Source organism: Rutidosis leptorrhynchoides, chromosome 3 (assembly GCF_046630445.1).
Source record: "Rutidosis leptorrhynchoides isolate AG116_Rl617_1_P2 chromosome 3, CSIRO_AGI_Rlap_v1, whole genome shotgun sequence".
Classification (NCBI taxonomy): domain Eukaryota; kingdom Viridiplantae; phylum Streptophyta; class Magnoliopsida; order Asterales; family Asteraceae; genus Rutidosis; species Rutidosis leptorrhynchoides.
The window spans coordinates 359,475,555-359,495,509 of NC_092335.1; positions in this window are offsets into that span (position 1 = coordinate 359,475,555).

Here is a 19,955-nt window from a genome sequence, read left to right on the forward strand (position 1 = left end):
GACTATTCATGAAGCTATCACCATGGCGAACGAGTTGATGGACCAGATTATTCTGGATAAGAACACCGATGTCAAGACATCGGGAAATAAAAGAAAGTGGGAAGGTAATCATCAACAATCCAACAAGAAACAAGAAACCACGCAAGGTGCGGGTAGCGGTTCAAACTCAGGTTACAAAGGACGAAATTCTTTATGTAACAGATGCCACAAACATCACTCTGGTTATTGTAATGTGGTGTGCAACAAATGTAATCGAAAAGGTCATCTTGCTGAAGATTGTAGGGTTCCCACTACAAATACAAACGGTACCAAGACTCCTGCCACCAATGCAAATAGAACTGCCTTGGCCACTGTTACTTGTTATGGGTGTGGGAAACAGGGTCATTATAAGAGTCAGTGCCCGAATCCAGAGAAGAATAACGGATCTGCACGTGGAAGAGCATTTGTTATTAATGCTAGAGAGGCGTATGAAGACCCGGAGCTTGTTACGGGTACGTTTACCATTAATAACTTATCCGCATCTATTATATTTGATACTGGTGCCGATAAAAGTTACGTGTGTAGAGACTTTCACGCTAAATTGAATTGTTCATCATTACCTCTAGATGCTAAGTACATGATTGAGCTAGCTAATGGTAAACTAATTAAAGCCGATAAAATTTGCCGTGATTGTAAAATAAATTTAGCCGGAGAAACATTTAAGATTGATTTGATACCCGTAGAATTAGGAAGTTTTGATGTAATAGTCGGCATGGACTGGATGTCCAAAATAGGAGCTGAAGTTGTGTGCGCCAAGAAGGCAATTCGCATTCCTCGTAAGGATAGAACGCCATTAATGATTTATGGAGAGAAGGGTAACTCAAAGCTAAAACTCATTAGTTGTTTGAAAGCTCAAAAGTGCTTGAAGAAAGGGTGCTATGCTATCCTAGCACATGTTAATAAAGTCGAAACGAAGGAAAAAGTAAAGAGCATCAACGACGTGCGTGTGGCAAGAGATTTTCCTGAAGTATTTCCGGAAGAGTTGCCGGGATTACCTCCATTTAGATCTGTAGAATTTCAAATAGATCTAGTACCAGGAGCTACACCAGTGGCTTGTGCTCCATATAGACTTGCACCATCTGAGATGAAAGAGTTACAAAGCCAGTTACAAGAATTACTGGACCGTGGTTTCATTCGACCGAGCACTTCACCGTGGGGAGCTCCGATTTTATTCGTCAAGAAGAAAGACGGATCTTTCCGAATGTGTATAGATTATCGTGAATTAAATAAGTTAACTATCAAGAATCGGTATCCACTACCGAGAATTGATGACTTATTTGATCAATTGCAAGGATCATGTGTTTACTCAAAAATCGAGCTAAGGTCGGGCTATCATCAACTACGTGTCAAAGAAGAAGATATTCTGAAAACTGCTTTTCGGATACGCTACGGTCATTATGAATTTTTGGTCATGCCGTTTGGATTAACGAATGCACCAGCTGTATTCATGGACCTCATGAATCGAGTTTGTAGTCCGTATTTAGATAAGTTTGTTATCGTTTTCATTGACGATATTCTTATCTATTCCAAGAGTGAGCAAGAGCATGAACAGCATTTAAGATTGGTATTAGAATTGTTAAGAAAAGAACAATTATACGCCAAATTTTCTAAGTGTGCGTTTTGGTTGAAAGAAGTGCAATTTCTTGGCCATGTTGTTAGTAGCAAAGGAATTCAGGTTGACCCAGCTAAAATTGAGGCCATTGAAAAATGGGAGACTCCTAAGACACCAACGCAGATACGCCAATTTTTGGGTTTAGCCGGTTATTATAGAAGGTTTATTCAAGATTTTTCCCGAATAGCTAAACCATTGACAGCGTTAACACAAAAAGGGAAGAAGTATGAATGGACCTTTGAGCAGGAGAGTGCATTTCAATTACTCAAAAAGAAGTTGACCACGGCACCTATTTTATCGTTACCTGAAGGGAACGATGATTTTGAGATATATTGTGACGCTTCGCGACAAGGTTTTGGTTGCGTCCTTATGCAACGAAAGAAAGTTATTGCATACGCATCCCGACAATTGAAGATTCACGAGCGGAATTATACGACGCATGATCTAGAATTGGGGGCAGTAGTGTTTGCATTGAAGATATGGAGACACTATTTATATAGAGTTAAATGCACTGTGTTTACTGATCATAAAAGCCTTCAACATATTTTCGATCAGAAACAGCTGAACATGAGGCAACGAAGGTGGGTCGAGCTGATAAACGACTACGATTGTGAGATTCGCTATCATCCCGGGAAAGCGAATGTAGTGGCCGACGCTTTAAGCAGAAAGGAACGAGAACCAATTCGAGTACGAGCAATGAACATAAAAATTCGCATGAATCTCAACTCACAAATCAAAGAGGCTCAACGAGAAGCTCTTACTAAAGAAAACATAGGAAATGAAATAATGAAGAAGTATGGGAAACAACTCATTATGCGGGAAGATGGAATTCGATATTTTGCAAACCGTATTTAGGTACCAAAGTTGGGTGGATTAAGGAAGTTAATATTGAATGAGGCACATAAGACAAGATACTCGATACATCCTGGAGTTGGAAAGATGTATCAAGATCTTAAGACGCATTATTGGTGGCCTAATTTGAAGACAGACGTTGCAACATATGTTGGGGAATGTTTAACTTGTTCCAAAGTCAAAGCAGAACACCAGAAGCCGTCAGGATTACTTCAACAACCAGAAATCCCAGAATGGAAATGGGATGGTATTACCATGGATTTCATCACAAAATTACCTAAGACTGCCTGGGGTTATGACACCATTTGGGTAATAGTTGATCGTCTCACCAAATCTGCACATTTCTTGCCTATAAAGGAAACAGATAGAATGGAGAAACTATTACGATTATACATAAAGGAAATTGTTTCAAGGCATGGAATACCTATTTCCATTATATCCGATCGTGATAGTAGATTTACATCAAAGTTCTGGCAATCACTACAGGAGGCCCTGGGAACCCGTTTGGATATGAGCACCGCATATCATCCGCAAACTGACGGGCAGAGTGAAAGAACAATTCAGACTCTTGAAGACATGCTCAGGGCATGTGTGATCGATTTTGGAAACGGATGGGATAAATATCTACCATTAGCAGAATTCTCGTATAATAATAGTTATCATGCGAGCATTAAAGCTGCACCATTCGAAGCACTGTATGGAAGGAAGTGTAGATCCCCTATCTGTTGGAATGAAGTAGGAGATCGACAATTAACTGGTCCCGAGATCATCCATGAAACTACTGAGAAGATAGTGCAAATCAAGGAGAGATTGAAAACAACCCGTAGTCGCCAAAAGAGCTACGCCGATGTTCGAAGGAAACCATTAGATTTTCAGATCGGTGACATGGTTATGCTAAAGGTGTCACCTTGGAAAGGTGTAATACGTTTTGGAAAAAGGGGTAAACTGAACCCAAGGTATGTAGGCCCGTTCAAGATCATCGAACGCATCGGACCGGTAGCTTATCGACTCGAGTTACCACAACAACTCGTCGGGGTACATAATTCATTTCACGTCTCAAACCTCAAGAAATGTCTTGCAAAGGAAGATCTCACCATTCCTCTTGAAGAAATCCAAGTCGACGAGAAACTACAATTCATAGAAGAACCAGTCGAAATCATGGACCGTGAAGTTAAACAACTCAAGCAGAGCAACATACCAATCGTCAAGGTTCGTTGGAATGCTCGAAGAGGTCCCAAGTTTACTTGGGAACGAGAGGATCAGATGAAACAAAAGTACCCACATTTGTTTCCCGAGAACGCAAAATAGGTACAACTTTAAAATTTCGGGACGAAATTTATTTAACGGGTAGGTACTGTAACGACCCAGATTTTTCCGATCGTTTTACACTTATAAGATTAATATTTACATAAATTAAACCTTACCAACATGATAAGCAATCTAAATTGTTGAGACTTATGTTTTTGAAAAGAGTTTTACACAACGTTTGACCGTCCAATTTGACCGATGATATCACGAACTATATAACATACGATAATTATACGTTTGTGTATATATATGTATTTTTATATATTTAACATGATCTAAGAATGTTTTAACATCTCATTTTGTACTAATAACAATGAGTTATAAGTATATTTTGAGACTACTAACTTAAGTTTTCAAAACGATAACTATATGTGACGTTCTTCGACTTAAATACTTAAAACTTATAATGCTTATACATGTATCGTAGAGATATGTATTTTATCACTTTTAAAGGATTTATATACATAAAACAATATAAGTATATTTACAAAAGATAGCTATATTTGAATCCTCGTTCCGTTTTCTCAAGATTTTTATACGTATATCTAGGGTATATGTACCCGTATCATACCCAGCTTCTATACTTATTTACTATTGGTATATACACATCACAATCACTTTATTAGCAGCCATGAGTCAGCCAATTTTGGATCTTAGCATGCATGATTAATCAATTTGGCATATTACAAGACTTTTGCACAATATTACAAATTTATACATCTTTTCACCACCATTTATACTCCATTCCATTTTCATTTTTACTACACATTTTCTCTAACCAAAAACACACTCTTAGGAATCTTAAGTGTTCTTCACAATCTCAGCAAATAACCATGAAGATCTAGCTTCAAAAACAACCCTTAATCATCATAAGAAAATCCATTCAAGAACACTTCAAAAATCCTTCCAAGTAAACAAGTTTACTTCCAACCTTTCAATCCAACTCCACCACTCTTTTGATTCTAAGATTTTTCTCATCTCTTACAGTAACTTTGTCCAAGTAACTTGAGGTAGTAACCTTATTCATAATCTTATTCAATTCATATTCATATAGCTATCTTATTTTGTGTTGTAAAATTTTAACAACAAGAACATAGTTTGAATGATTTCAAACTTGTTCGCAAACTAAATAGATCCTTCTAACTTGACTTTTAAAACACTTCAAGACCTGTAATATATCATAATGATATGCTAACTTAACAAGATATAACTTGGTTTTACAAAGAACACCTTAAAAACTTAATCTACGTCGTCGGAGTGCAACCGGGGGCTGTTTTGGGTTGGATAATTAAAAACCATCTTAAGCTTTGAATTGGAAGTTCATATTCTGGAAAAATGATATTTCTTATGAATATGTTAACACATAAAAATTTCATGGTTTAACTCAAAGTGTAAGTATTTTTAGAAAAATGATCATTAAATGTTGTTTTTATGATGGAAAATGATCACTTTCATAAGTTTCACCAAATTTTGACCTATAACCTGTGATTTCGAATACAACCTAAGGTATTTTCAGTTCATATTCTTAAAATTTTACTCGATCCAAGGAAGTGGCAAGTTGAACCAACAAAAACGGAGTTGTAATGAAGAAACTACGACTAAAACAAGATCGGGTATCCGAAGCTAGTTTAGCTACGAAAATATTTGGAGAAAAATTAAATTAATCATATATTTCTAATTAATATGATATTTCATATATATTTACTTATGATTTGATTTTATATATTTCAGGACCACCCGTAAACAACACGAGAAGATTAATCATAAGACCTCATGATTGTACGCAACACGTCATTTGACAACACGGTACTTTATGTACGCAACACGTCACTTGACAACATGGTACCATGGGTCGAGATTAATTCTGATCAATACGAATACGATGGGGTCTTTATTTATTTTATTGAGCAACTAATTGTGGACCACTAACATCGGACTGCTAACTACGGACTAAAAAAAATTAAAAGTATTAAAAGTATATATATATATATATATATATATATATATATATATATATATATATATATATATATATATATATATATATATATATATATATATATATATATATATATATATATGTAACGATTACTTAAAAAGAAAATATTTTGATATATTATATATATGGTTAGGTTCGTGATATCTATCGGAGACCAAGTCGTGATAAATACCTTCAAGGCAAAAGTGAGTATATAGTCCCACTTTTAAACTCTAAATATTTCGGGATGAGAATACATGCATTTTATGATTTACGTTATGGACACAAGTGATTAAAAATATATATTCTACATTGAGTTGTACCACTGGCATACTTCCCTGTAACTTGGTAACTATTATTTACATGAGGTATTGTAAACGCGAATCCTGTTGATAGATCTATCGGGCCTGACAACCCCAACCGGACTGGACGACCAGTATTCAACGGTTGCACAGTACTTCGTTTCGGTAACTACACTTGGTACGGTGTAGTAAGATTTCATAATAAAGGGAATATGCGAGGTTGATTAAATGTTAAGTATGGTTATCAAGTGCTCAACAACTTAGAATATTTTTATTAAAACATTTATATATGAAATCTTGTGGTCTATATGTATAACGCTGCCGGCATTAAACCTATATCTCACCAACTTTATGTTGACGATTTAAGCATGTTTATTCTCAGGTGATAACTAAAAGCTTCCGCTGCAACATGTTGAATTTAAGCAAGATCTTGAGTATGCATATTTGTGTCAAAAATAAAACTGCATATCGGAGGATTTGTAATGTAAAATATGTTGGAGGTCGTATTGTTATTATCACATGTAAAGTTTGTAAGTCTAAGATTATCGCTAAACGATAATCATTATTAAGTTGTTTAAACCTTGTATTTGTAATAAAAGCTATGGTTTGTATTGTAAAAACGAATGCAGTTTTTGAAAAATGTCGCATATAGAGGTCAATACCTCGCGATGAAATCATATGTTATTGTATTCGTCCTTATGGTTAAGGTCGGGTTATGACATATCAACATGGCAACCGCCATGATCCGCATCAGTATAAGCAGTGAGATTGAATCCATGAGGATACCAGATGCTAAGGTTAGGTGTACCTTTAAGGTACTGGAAAATCCTAACAACCGCTTTGGAGTGGGATTTCTTAGGGTTTGACTGAAAGCGGGAACATACAGTTACATCAAGTGTAATATCTGGTCTACTTGCAGTCAGATACATTAAAGAACCAACCATGCTTCAATAAATTGTAATGTCAAAGGATTCCCCATTAGCATCATCATCCAGTAAAGTCCTCATTGGGGTTGTCATTGGTTTTAAAGTAGTCATTTTAAAACGTTTTAGCATATCATTGATATATTTTGTTTGACTGGTAAAAATTCCATTTGATAATTGTTTTACTTGTAACCCCAAGAAGAAATTAAGCTGGTCAAGCATGCTCATTTCGAATTTGTTGGCCATAAGGTCACCAAATTCTTTGCATAAGGCCGGGGACGTGAAACCAAAAATAATATCATCAACGTAAATTTGAACCAAAAGAATGTGACCGTGGTTTTTACGGATGAATAGCGTTGTATCAATTGTTCCACGAGAGAATCCATTATCCAGCAAATACTTTGTCAAGGTCTCGTACCATGCACGCAGTGCTTGCTTTAAACCATATAAAGCTTTCTCCAAGTAGTAGACATGATTTAGATAAATGGGATCGACAAAACCTTCTGGTTGATCAACATAAACTTCCTCTTGACGATGGCCATTCAGAAAAGTAGTTTTGACATCCATTTGAAACACCGTGAACTTCATATGAGAAGAAAATGCAAGGAAAAGATGAATAGCCTCAATCCTAGAAACCGGAGCAAACATTTCATCATAGTCAATACCCTCTTGTTGTCGATATCTTTTAGCCACAAGACGTGCCTTATTTCGAACCACCATTCCATCAGAATCCTTCTTGTTCTTAAAAATCCACTTAACCCCTATCGGTCGTTGACCCGTTGGTCTTGGAACTAATCACCATACTTTTAACCGTTCAAATTGATTGATCTCTTCTTTCATTGCTACCACCCAGTTCGGATCTAGTAAAGCTTGAGCAACCGTTGTAGGTTTAATCTTACTAAGAAAGGCAGTGTATAGACACATATTCCGAGTAGCCCTTTGAGTTGAGACTAGAGCAGATGCATCACCAATAATAAGATCTATCGAATGACTTTTAGTCCATCGGTAGTTATGTGGAAGAGGTTGTACATCAGTGGTATCCATTGAAACATCAACTGTTGTTGACATTGAGCCTTGATCCGCTTGATCTGATGTAACACCTTCTAATGGATTTATATGAGTGTCTGGAGAAACAACTGGAGTTGTATCAATGGATGAATCTTTAATTGGTTCAAGATTATCAGTAATAGGAGGTATGAGGGAGGATGAAGAAGCAATAGGTGAATCAGTTTGTGTTGTATCTTCATCAAAAAGACTTGGTTGAGTCTCCACAGTAGTTGACTGTGATGGTATAACTGGTACGGCTTGAACATTTGAATTCCGTTGAGAAGCATAGAGACTATCAAACAAGATATCCAGTTCCTCTATTATTACCGTAGGTTCACCCTTCTTCAAGAAAATTGAATTTTGCGCGGAAGAAGTAGTAGCCAGGTTAGGATCGGGTATTGAACTGAGTTGTTAAAAAGCCATTCCCGAAAACTCATCGAACCTTACATTGATACTTTTCTTGATCGTATTTGTCCATTTGTGATAGACACGATATGCAACTTTGTTCGAAGAATAACCGAGAAAAATGGCCTGATCGCCATGAGGATCAAACTTTCCGAGGTTGTCAAAATTGTTAAGCACATATCGTATACAACCAAAGACGCGGAAATATTTAACATTCGAGCTTCTACCATATAGTAACTCATAAGGAGTTTTACCTAAGCGTTTATTAATGATGCAGCGATTTTGGGTATAACATGCAGTGGAAATGGCCTCCCCCCACATTTTCAAAGGTAGTTTAGAGTAAGCAAGCATCGTTCGAGCTGCCTCGCACAACATACGATTACGTCGTTCGACTACTCCATTCTGTTGAGGGGTTCGTCTTGGTCTTTCAAATAACTATCAAGCAGGTCATTCTTAAATTCTATCCCATTATCAGTTCGAATACTCTTAACATGTTTGTTAAAAGAGCGTTAAGTCTTTTTAATGGACTCAATGATAATGGCGGGGGTATAGTCATCAACAATGACAAGCACATGTTTCCGGCCACCGAGGCTAGAATCCCTCATGGGTCCACATAAGTCCATATGCAATAATTGCAAGAATGATAAAGTACTGGGGTGTTGCTTAAGCGGATGAGAAGTCCGTCTCAGCTTACCCATCGCACATGATGGACACACATGATTCTTATCATATTGAAAGCTTGGAATACCATCAACTAAGTCTTTAGAGACTAGTCGATTAATACCCTTGTAATTCAGGTGTGACATCCGGTGATGCCATAACCATGAATTCTCCTTCGTTAACCGAGTAGCCAAACACATGGTTTCATGTGATGGTGCATCATTGAGGTCAATAGTATAAAGTGAAGCACAACGTTTACCAACAAGGAGATCGTTTTCATCGGTGGATTGCACCGAGCATTAACGAAGTTCAAACAGAACTTTGAGATCTCCGTCACAAAATTGGCTGACACTAAATAAACTGCACCCCAAACCCTCAACATATGAGGCCCGTTTGATCGTTATGTCATTCTTCACAAAATCTCCATAACCCATTATTTCTGCGATCCCATCATTTCCAAAAGTAACCGTTCCTAGGAATTTGTCAACAAAATTGACAAGCAAGGATTTATCGCCCGTCATATGTCGAGAACAACCGGAATCTATATACCAAACACATACGTCAAAACCCTATAAACGTTAATTTCCTAGAGTTTAGGTACCCAAAGTTTCTTGGATCCTCTACGGTTAGTACCAATAATAAACTTTGGATTAACAACGAGATAATCACATAAAGCAACATGCAATTTAGACAATAAAGCATCATTCAAAACCACATTACATGAAGCATCATACGTAATATCAAGTTTTACATCGTTATCAAAAGTCTTAACACACAACTTATTCCATACAGATGTTTTGTTACAGACGAAAATTGAAAAATATGAGATGATTTCCTAGGTCGACTAGCAGATTGCTTTGGTTTGGTTGCTACTTTCTTAGTCGTTGACTTAGGAACCCATACAGACTTGTAAATCAAATTTGGATTATGACCTGTGACACAAAAAACACCTTTGTTAGTTAGACGTCCAAACTTTTCAGTTGACACATGAGATGATTGATTTTGCAAAATTTTTAATTTGATTTTACGTTCCTTTGCATCATACTCACTCAAATCAGGTTTAGGACTCTTGTGTTGTGTAGACTTGACTAATTTTGTTAAAAGACTCTCCTTTGATTTATTAGACATTGGAATCATAGGAATCTTTTTAGTTAACATAGAACCATTTTGAGAATGAACTTTCTTGACAACAAATTATGTTAAAGGTGCAACTTTTGAAACACGTCTACCAAATTGAGAACGTAATGGGTTTTTAAGAATAGTAATGGGTTTTGCATCCTTAGATGTTGTTATCCCCTTCCCCGTCTTAGTAATCCCACCAACACATTCAGACACATTGGTTTCAACAAACGATGATTGCTTACGTGTTTTAGCCTGTTTCAATTGAATTATCTTTTGTTTTAAGCTCTTAATCTCAAGACATAATTCCTCAGCAGAAACTGTCACTTCACCTTCCTTAAAATCATAAGTACATTCTTTCTTAGGAAGTGGAGGTAATTTATCACATAAAGCAGGCATTTGTTCTAATGATTGATACTTAAGTTGCAAATCAACATTTTTCCTGTTCAACTATAGCTATTATACGTTTCAAGTTTTGTACAACAGGTATATTATCATAAAATTCATTCAAAGGATCAATTGTTGCATTAAAGTCTATCAAATTTTCAACAATCGGTTCATCTCGAGGTTCTACCTTTACATTTAAAGCAGTTTGACCTAGGGATTCTGTCTCAAAGAAGACAGTTAGTTCATGGTTAGGTCTTCGCGGAAAACATTATCAGAACATGCAGGTAAAGCCGGTACAATTGGTTTCACATCAAAAGTTGGTTCATCAAACATTTCATCTATATTAACAATGCTAGAACTATAGTTGTTAAACACTTCATTCTCAAGCATTAAAATGTATTTCTCTAGCATGAGTGTAGGAATGTAAACCAATCTACGTGTAGGCACATAATTAACACATTGCACCTTCTTTTCAGATTCAACAAGTTCCTCCAAGAAATCAGGATTTGATTTACCCATTTTAGCATTAATTTCATACATTAAGCTAATTTGATGGTATTTTTTAGATTTGTGATTAACAATAATATCATCAAAATCAGCATCAGAAGCATGCACAAAATGAAATGGTAAACCAGCTTGAAAGTAATCAGAATGATATAATCCTGGAATCTTTTTAGAAGCATCATCTAAAATCTTAGGATCTTCATAACCCAACCCCTACTTTTCACCATGAATCGTTTTTGGTCTATTCATGAAAATTATTTGTTTTGAAAGTTCCATATCAATGATAGCTTTGGATTGCTCTGTGCGATAGAGTTTTTCCTCATATCGAGCAAGTTGTGCTTTCATTTGTAAAGACTCTTTTGACAATGAAGAAATTTCAGTGTTCTTTTCAATTATGGTGTTTTCCAATTGAATAATTTTCTTGTTTAGCTTTGAAAGTGTGGGTTCATGTTGGTTTTTCAGATCAGAAAGATCTTTTTCTAAAAATTGAACTTTTTCTGCAAGTCGTTCTGATTTTAGACGATAATCTATCCTTTCGACTTTAATCGGATGAATTGATTTTTTAAGATCTTCCAACTCAGTTTCAGTCGAGCTGATTTGAATAGTCAATCTTTGCAATTCCGATTGTAATTTTGATGAAGAAGGTCTGGACTCAGAAAGTTTGATTTTATCTTTTAAAACCTTGTTTTCAGATTTTAAACCTTTGACCTCTTTTAACATTGAGACCAGATTCTTCATCATGTCATTTTGCACTTTTATAAAATCAGGTGAGATTTTGATGATTGTACCTCATCGTCGTCAGATGTTGAGTCAGAATTCTCTATTGCTTCCTTAGCTTTAATGAGCTTAGTCACCTTGCAAATATTTGCATGTTCCACCTCTGAATCTGAATCATCATTCCAGTTAAACCAAGTATCATCAACCGGGTTCAGCTTTCCCCCAGTTTCTACAATCTTTGCCATCAACATTTTCTTCTTGTAGTAGGCTGCGTCATCCTTCTTGGAATCATCAGCACGTTGTTGTTTTTTTGATTGATCAGCTTTCTTGTAGTACGAGGAAGACGATGAGTTCTTGCGTTGATTGCTTGATTTGTCTTTAAACTTATGTTTGTTTAAGGCTTTTATGAACACGGCTGCCATTTTGACTAATTCAAGGTGAGAATCATCAACATCAGAAAGATTCAACTCTTTAGAATCAGTTGATTCTTCTACAAGAACTTTCTTAGACAAACTTTTGCAAGTCGTAAATGATTTGCTCTTCTTTTTGGCAATTAGGGAAAGTGGATCACTCGGAGAAGACTCTTTCCTTCCTTCTTGAAGTTTAGACACTTCAGGTTGATAATGCATAAGAACTCCAACAAGCTCATGATTAGTTAACTTGTCAATCTCTTTGGTAGATCGAACAATGGTTCCATAAGGAAGCCAATCAACATTGAGCTTTTTGAGAAATTTCATGTTGACTTCAACATGTACTTTTATGATCTTGTACCTTTTCAACTCATTGAGAACACCATTGAAACGACGGTAGGTATCCTTGAGTGGTTCATCGGGTTCCTGCTTGAAATCTTCATAAAATCCTAGAGCCTTATTTAGTTTAGTAACATCTGACATGTCATAACTTTCTTGGTGTCGTTTGATCTCATCCCATATATCTTTTGCTGTAGTGTTGCTATCAACATTTTCAAACAACTCATACGGGATAGCTTGCATAACAATGTTTTTTGCCTCTATGTCACCCTGAGCTCTCTCACGTCTATCACCAGAAATTTCATAGACTGGAATTGGCATACCAGTATCCAGATGATAATCTACAACTAGACCATCTCTCAGAGAAGCCCATATGTACTTTGCTTTCTCACCCTTGTAGTCTATGTACTGAGTGATACGGTGAAGCCACTGAGTGTACTTGCCATCAAACAACACTGGAGGACGGGAATCTGATCCAATGATCAAAGTATCCTGAGTAGACATCTTGAAATTGAGGTAGATTCGGTATTACCCAAATCTAGGATGAAAAATCACAACAATCTAACAAAAATGTCAGATTCTGTATCTGATTCGGTAATGTAGCAGATTCGGTAAGTATTCGGTACTGTAGCAGATTCGGTAAACCAGATTCTGTACCAGAAACTGATCAAAAATATAAGTAACACACCCAGATTCAGTATAGATTCGGTAACCACAAGATTTGTAGTCCGAGAACACTTAAAACCAATGAATTAAGTGATACCGAGATTCTGATTCAGTATCTGACTCGGTAGTCAGATTCTGTATGAATTTGAATTCAAACACAATCCAATTCCTCTGAATTAGATTCTGTAACCTTACTGCACAAGGAAACAAGTTAGTATCACACAAAATATCAAAGATACCAAATGTATGGGATACCGAATGTCAACTGTAGCAGTTGACAATACCGAGTCTAAGTATGAAAACTTAGAAATTCTACAGAATCCTTTCTCAAACCACACCAATTAGCTGTGTATGATCAAACCGAATGTGATAGAATCACAAACACACCACAATCTGCAACACTGATTAAGAATTAATAACTTTAAAGCAGATTCGGTATGGCAGTTACGATACCGAATGTATATCAAATCTTCAAAACTTGAAGAATTGATGAAATTAAACCGTCAGAAATGTGATTAAACACCTCAATATCACAACTGAAACCTCAAACCTTTACTAAAATACAGAATCAAGCTGGAATTGATCAATACCGAGAGTTTTAGCCACGAACTCTAAAAATCAACTCGATTCTTCATAATTGATGTTAAAAAGCTGTAATGATGATTGAAACTCTTTCTAATCAACCTAATACACCTTCACTGAACTTATCACAAGAATCTGAATGTCAGATTATCTGATTTGATAATACCGAATCTGATTCAATATACCGAGATGCTCAGATTTTGTAATCTTCAATCTCTGGATCGATCTAGTGATGTAATATCACTCCCTGGAAGCTCTGATACCAAATGATAGGTCAGATCATGTTGAGATTAGAAGAATTGACAAGTTAGAATGAGATTCGGTAAAGATGAAGGAGACTTGGTATGAGAGAGAATCAATAAGATTTACATTCCACAGCTTCTAGAACTCGTTTACAATGTAATGGCTATCTAATTAGGACTACTTAGGTTCCTTATATAGCCCTCTTCTAAGGAACCATCATTTAAGCTTATTTCACATTAACACTATACAACTTTGGGGTCCTAACAATTACGGTCATGTACATAACATTATTTTTATAATACATACCATGATGATTTGGTTGGTGAACCAGAAAATGTCCTTCTATACTCATGAAGATTCTCTCCGTGCAATCTTTAGTGCGTTGGGAAACGCTTTAGGTGATGAACTCTTTAAACGGCAATTGAGCCTTAAGTCCCTAGAAAGTTTTCTAATAAATAAAAATTATGTAGTTTGATCACATATCCTGACCCTATGGAGTGACCTTGGAATGGAAGTATGAATTAGTGAAACATAATGACGTCTGATCAACATGATTATGTTAAAATAATTCATATAGAAATTCCAATATCATTTCATATGGAAAAGAAAGTGAATCAAAGAAAAATTTCCAAGCCACTTATTCGAAAATCTCAATGTGATTACATGAAGGATAATCATCATCTGATTTGAAGATATACGAAGAACTCATTTTAACCAAAATACCTAATACGTATGAGTACATTGAATTATTGCTGATCAAGTTACGAAGTTTCGATGTACCTATAATGGATTGTTTAGCCCCATTGAGAGCGAGAATCCTATGCTTCGATAAAACCGTTAGTATTCCTCTAGAGAATGGTGAAACGCTAGCCATTTAAGGTGAAAAGAGTGGTTCCAGACTCAATATCATCTCTTGTATCAAAACCCGCAAGTATCTAATGAAGGGATATCAAGCTATCTTGGCTCATGTTAAGGAAGTCGAACCGGAAGAGAAACACATTGAAGATGTACCGGTAGTTAGAGACTTACCCTAAGTAATTCCTGAAGAACTCCCTGGTCTCCCTCCTCAATGACAGGTTGAGTTTCAAATCGATTTAACTCCAAGTGCTGCACCTATTGCAACGACACCATATTGCCTAGCTCCATCTGAGATGAAGGAATTATCCAACCAACTCCAAGAACTTTTGGAGAAAGGTTTCATTCGTCCTAGCTCATCTCTGTGGGGTGCACCTGTTCTCTTTGTTAAGAAGAAAGATGGCACGTTGAGGATGTGTATTGATTATCGAGAACTCAGCAAGCTAACCATCAAGAATCATTATCCACTCATGTGCATTGATGACCTGTTTGACCAACTACAAGGATCAAGTATCTATTCGAAGATTGATCTTAGGTCGGGATATCATGAATTAAGAGTCAAGGAAACTGATGTTTCTAAGGCTGCTTTTCGAACTCGTTATAGACGCTATGAGTTTCTTGTCATGCCTTTTGGTTTAACCAACGCTCCTGCTGTGTTCATGGATCTTATGAACCGTGTATGCAAACCTTATCTTGACCAATTCGTGATCATTTTCATCGATGACATTCTAATCTATTCCAAGAGCCAGAAAGAGCACGAGCAATGTTTGTGATTGATTCTAGAGCTCTTAAAGAAGGAACAACTGTATGCCAAGTTCTCCAAGTGTGATGTTTGGCTGCGAACAGTAAAATTTCTCGGACATATAGTTAATAGTGAAGGAACACATGTCAATCCTATAAAAATCACCTCTATTCAGAAATTTTTCGAGAACTAGTCATGGATGAAGTCCATAAGACTAGATATTCTATTCACCCAGGCTCTAGTAAAATGTATCACGATGTGAAAAAGTTTTATTGGAGGCCTCATACGGACGAAAATGTTGATCCCCACTGTAATTAAGTGTAAACTTTTCTTTAACAAAACGTTGACCGAATGGTAATTTTTTGTCAACACTTCCTGTTAATTAAAGTTCACACATTTCACATCTCGAATCTTAAAAAGTGTCTTGCTGATGACACACTTGTTATTCCATTGGATGATATCCGCATTGATGATAAAAATGCATTCCTTTGAAGAACCGATAGAGGTTATGAATCGTGAAGTTAAAGGCTTGAAACAAAGCACTATTCCTATTGTTAAGATCCGTTGGAATTCACGAAGAGGCCTCGAGTATACCTGGGAATGTGAAGACCAAATGAAGCGAAAATATCCCCATCTTTTCTCAACCAAAACTTCGGGACAAAGTTTAAATTAACGGGGAGGTAATATAACAACCCTCACATTTCCATTATGAATTTACTAAATTGCCCTTAGGGTTTCATTGTCATATTCTGTGTATTAGCTCTGGGGTTGTTATCCGAATATAGTAAATGGGTAATTAATACTAAAACCCTAATATTATTTAAAACTCTAAACATAACCCTATACATTAAATACTAAACCCTAATACCATTTAATAATAAATATTAAACCCAAACTCTAATAACTATTATTATTATTAATGTTATTATTATGATTAAATAAAATGTGTTTAAATAAGATGTAACTTTTAATATATATATATATATATATATATATATATATATATATATATATATATATATATATAATATAAAAATTAAATAGGAAATGCCAAATAAAAAAATAAAAATAAATATATATATTATTAATAAATCGGTTTTTTTGAAAAAAAAGGGGGGGGGGGGGGGGGGGGGGAGATAAGCTTGGTCATTAAGTAAACTAACCTAGCCTAATCCTAACCCATTTCAAAGACTTGCATCCTAATTTATCCTTGATCGCCAAGTTTCATGTATCCTAATACAATTCCAACTCTTATTAACTCTCTATAAAAAGGCTCAAGGCTTCCCATAATTTGCATCACCAAATAAATCCCAAAAATTCCCATTCATTAGTTGCATTAGTCGACATATTTTCCCAACCCTTTCCCTCTTTTTAGTTGACTAAAACAGGCACCAAAACTGCTACTGCAGTCGACCTGAATCATCACCCAAAACAGCCTTTTTAGTCAACATTCATCACCTTCAACAAGCCTGTAAATCACCACTTTCTGCTGCTATTACATCCTTCTGTTTCTGCTACAAAAACGTGATCAAAACAGCCTTCGAATTGCTCCCGTATTGCTGCATTTTTTTTGGTTTTTCTGCTGTCCTTTTTCGAGCCATAACAGCTGCTATTTGCAGCTGTAAAAGTCGCCACTCAACAACCCTTTTACCTCCTGTTCTTGCTGCAAGTTTCTCCATAAAACAACTCCAAGTTTCGACCCATTGTTGCTGCTGTACCTGCTGATTTTGTCGAGCCAAGGCAGTCCAAGAAGACCTCTTTTGGGTTGTGATTTCCTGCTGGAAGTCTGCTGTTGTTTCAGTTTTCATAATCATCATCATTCTCTTGATCTTTACCTTCTAAAGGTAGCCCTAAAACCCTAGTTAAATCTTGCTTTTAATCTTTTAAGTTGTATTTAAGTATTATGTATTAAGTATTATGTTAAGTATTATGAATAAGTTAATAATGATGTTAAAAGTACTTAGGTTATGAATTGATTAATATATTTATGTATGAATAAGATTAAAAGTATTATGAATTATGTATGATCATGAAGTATTATGTGTTATTAATAAGGTTAAAGATTGATCTTGATATATAAAGTAGATAATTAAATGGTTAAAAAAACTTTAATGAAAGATTAAGGTTATGTATGGTGAACATGATAATAATAAAAGATTATGGTTAGGGTTGAAAGATGATAATTGTAATAAGCTTATGTATGATTATGAAGTATTAATAATTTGTTAAGAATAAGGATGATGGTTAATGATAGAAGTTTATGATTAGGATTAGTTATTATGATAAAAGGGTTATGATTTTATGATTAATGGTTAAAGGTATTAGGTTAATGATTAATAAGTTATTAGCATGATTGATTAAGTATTATGATTATAAACTTGAATGTGTTAGTAAATAAAAATTTATGATTTTATGTAAGAGAATAATGATAATGATATACATGCATGCATGCATGCATGCATACATATGTATGTACATGTGTATATTGTAAGTATATGCTTATGTAGATGTGTATATATATACATATGTGTATATGTATGTGTATATATTTATGTATATGTACGTGTGTATGTATGTATGAGTGTGTATTGTGTAAGTTATATAAGGTTAGTAAAACATGAAAAGTAAAGTAGTTATATGTATATATATGTACCACCTTTACATTAGTGTATATATAACACTTACATATAATATATACATATATATCATATGGTTAAACATATACATGTATGATAATAATAAAGAATATATATGTATGTATCACATAGGTGTATTTAAATATGTAACACATACATAAAATATATACATATATAGTATAGCTATAAACATATACATAATATAATAATAAAGATTATATGTATATGTAATATGTAGGTATGGATATATATATATATATATATATATATATATATATATATATATATATATATATACACATGTATTAATGAGATTACTTAACAATTGATTAATTAAAGAATAATACTATTATTATTATTATAACTTATAAACTTATCTATATAGTAACACTTAATTACACTAAGTATATTATCACCTATATGTATATAAATAATTAATAAGTACATTAATAAATTGCTATGTGTATACACCTATAACGTTAAGGTTATAATTAAAGATGACGTACAAAGACTACAGACATCACCACTACATGTGGCCTAGGGTGATCCTTGTTGCCTTATGGGAACCGCTTGTGGATTTCGAATGCCATGACATAGATTCTGGTCAAGAATCCTAGGCGCCCGGTAACAACAGATCATTCGAGTGACTTGCATGATAGCAACGAAGTTTGGGCGAGATTGTACAACATCTTTGTTAAGAATTATAACCCGAACTTCTTAAACTAGAAGCTTACTATAAGTGGAAGCTTTCCATAAATAGTAGGTTTTCAAAAATAGAAACTTTTGAGAAATAGGAACTTTTCTCGAAAACCGTCACTGTTAATATAGTTTGCTATATTAATAAACAAACTTTATGTCTGTTAGACGTTAACTAATCAAACGTTATATCTCTAGGTTGAGATCTCGGATTATACTTCATTCATACTACTTGCGTGGAATCTTACTTGCTACTAAGGTGAACTTCATAGCCCCATTTTTACTATTTATTAACTGTTTTACAACTTTTGGGGTGAGACACATGCTTACTTTTAAATGATTTACAATTTAGACACAAGTGCCTAAACTTTTTGATATGCAACTTCATGAGACCATTGTTAACTTGTATTGATTATATCTTTACTTGCAAATCCCCGCCATAATATCGTTAATTACTGGAATTGAAATATTGCAAGCTTAATTATTGTGAGTAGGCTTATTGAGAGTGATGTCTCTACCCATTGGCGTGATCGTCAAGGGGGTACATAATAATGATTGCCGACACCCGTACAGTGTCAGGGGTTAATGTTTAGTTCAATATTATAACTCATGGCATATTGAATATTTTGATGTTTTGAACTAAATCTTGTGGTCCATAACTTATTATGATTGTTAAACCTATGATGTTCACTCAACCATTGTGTTGACATTTTAAGCATGTTTGTCTCAGGTGAAGATTAGCTTGTGTGCTTGATGTGTGCGAGGTGTAGTAAAAAATAGTATTATTTTTATTACGAAATACGATACAATTTACACAAGTTTTATTTATTTATATAGATGGGATATACCTAAACCTTGCTACAACACTTATAGGCAGTGTCCCTAATCGTAGAGTAGTGTAGTTTTTAGTAAGTCCGGTTCGTTCCAAAGGGA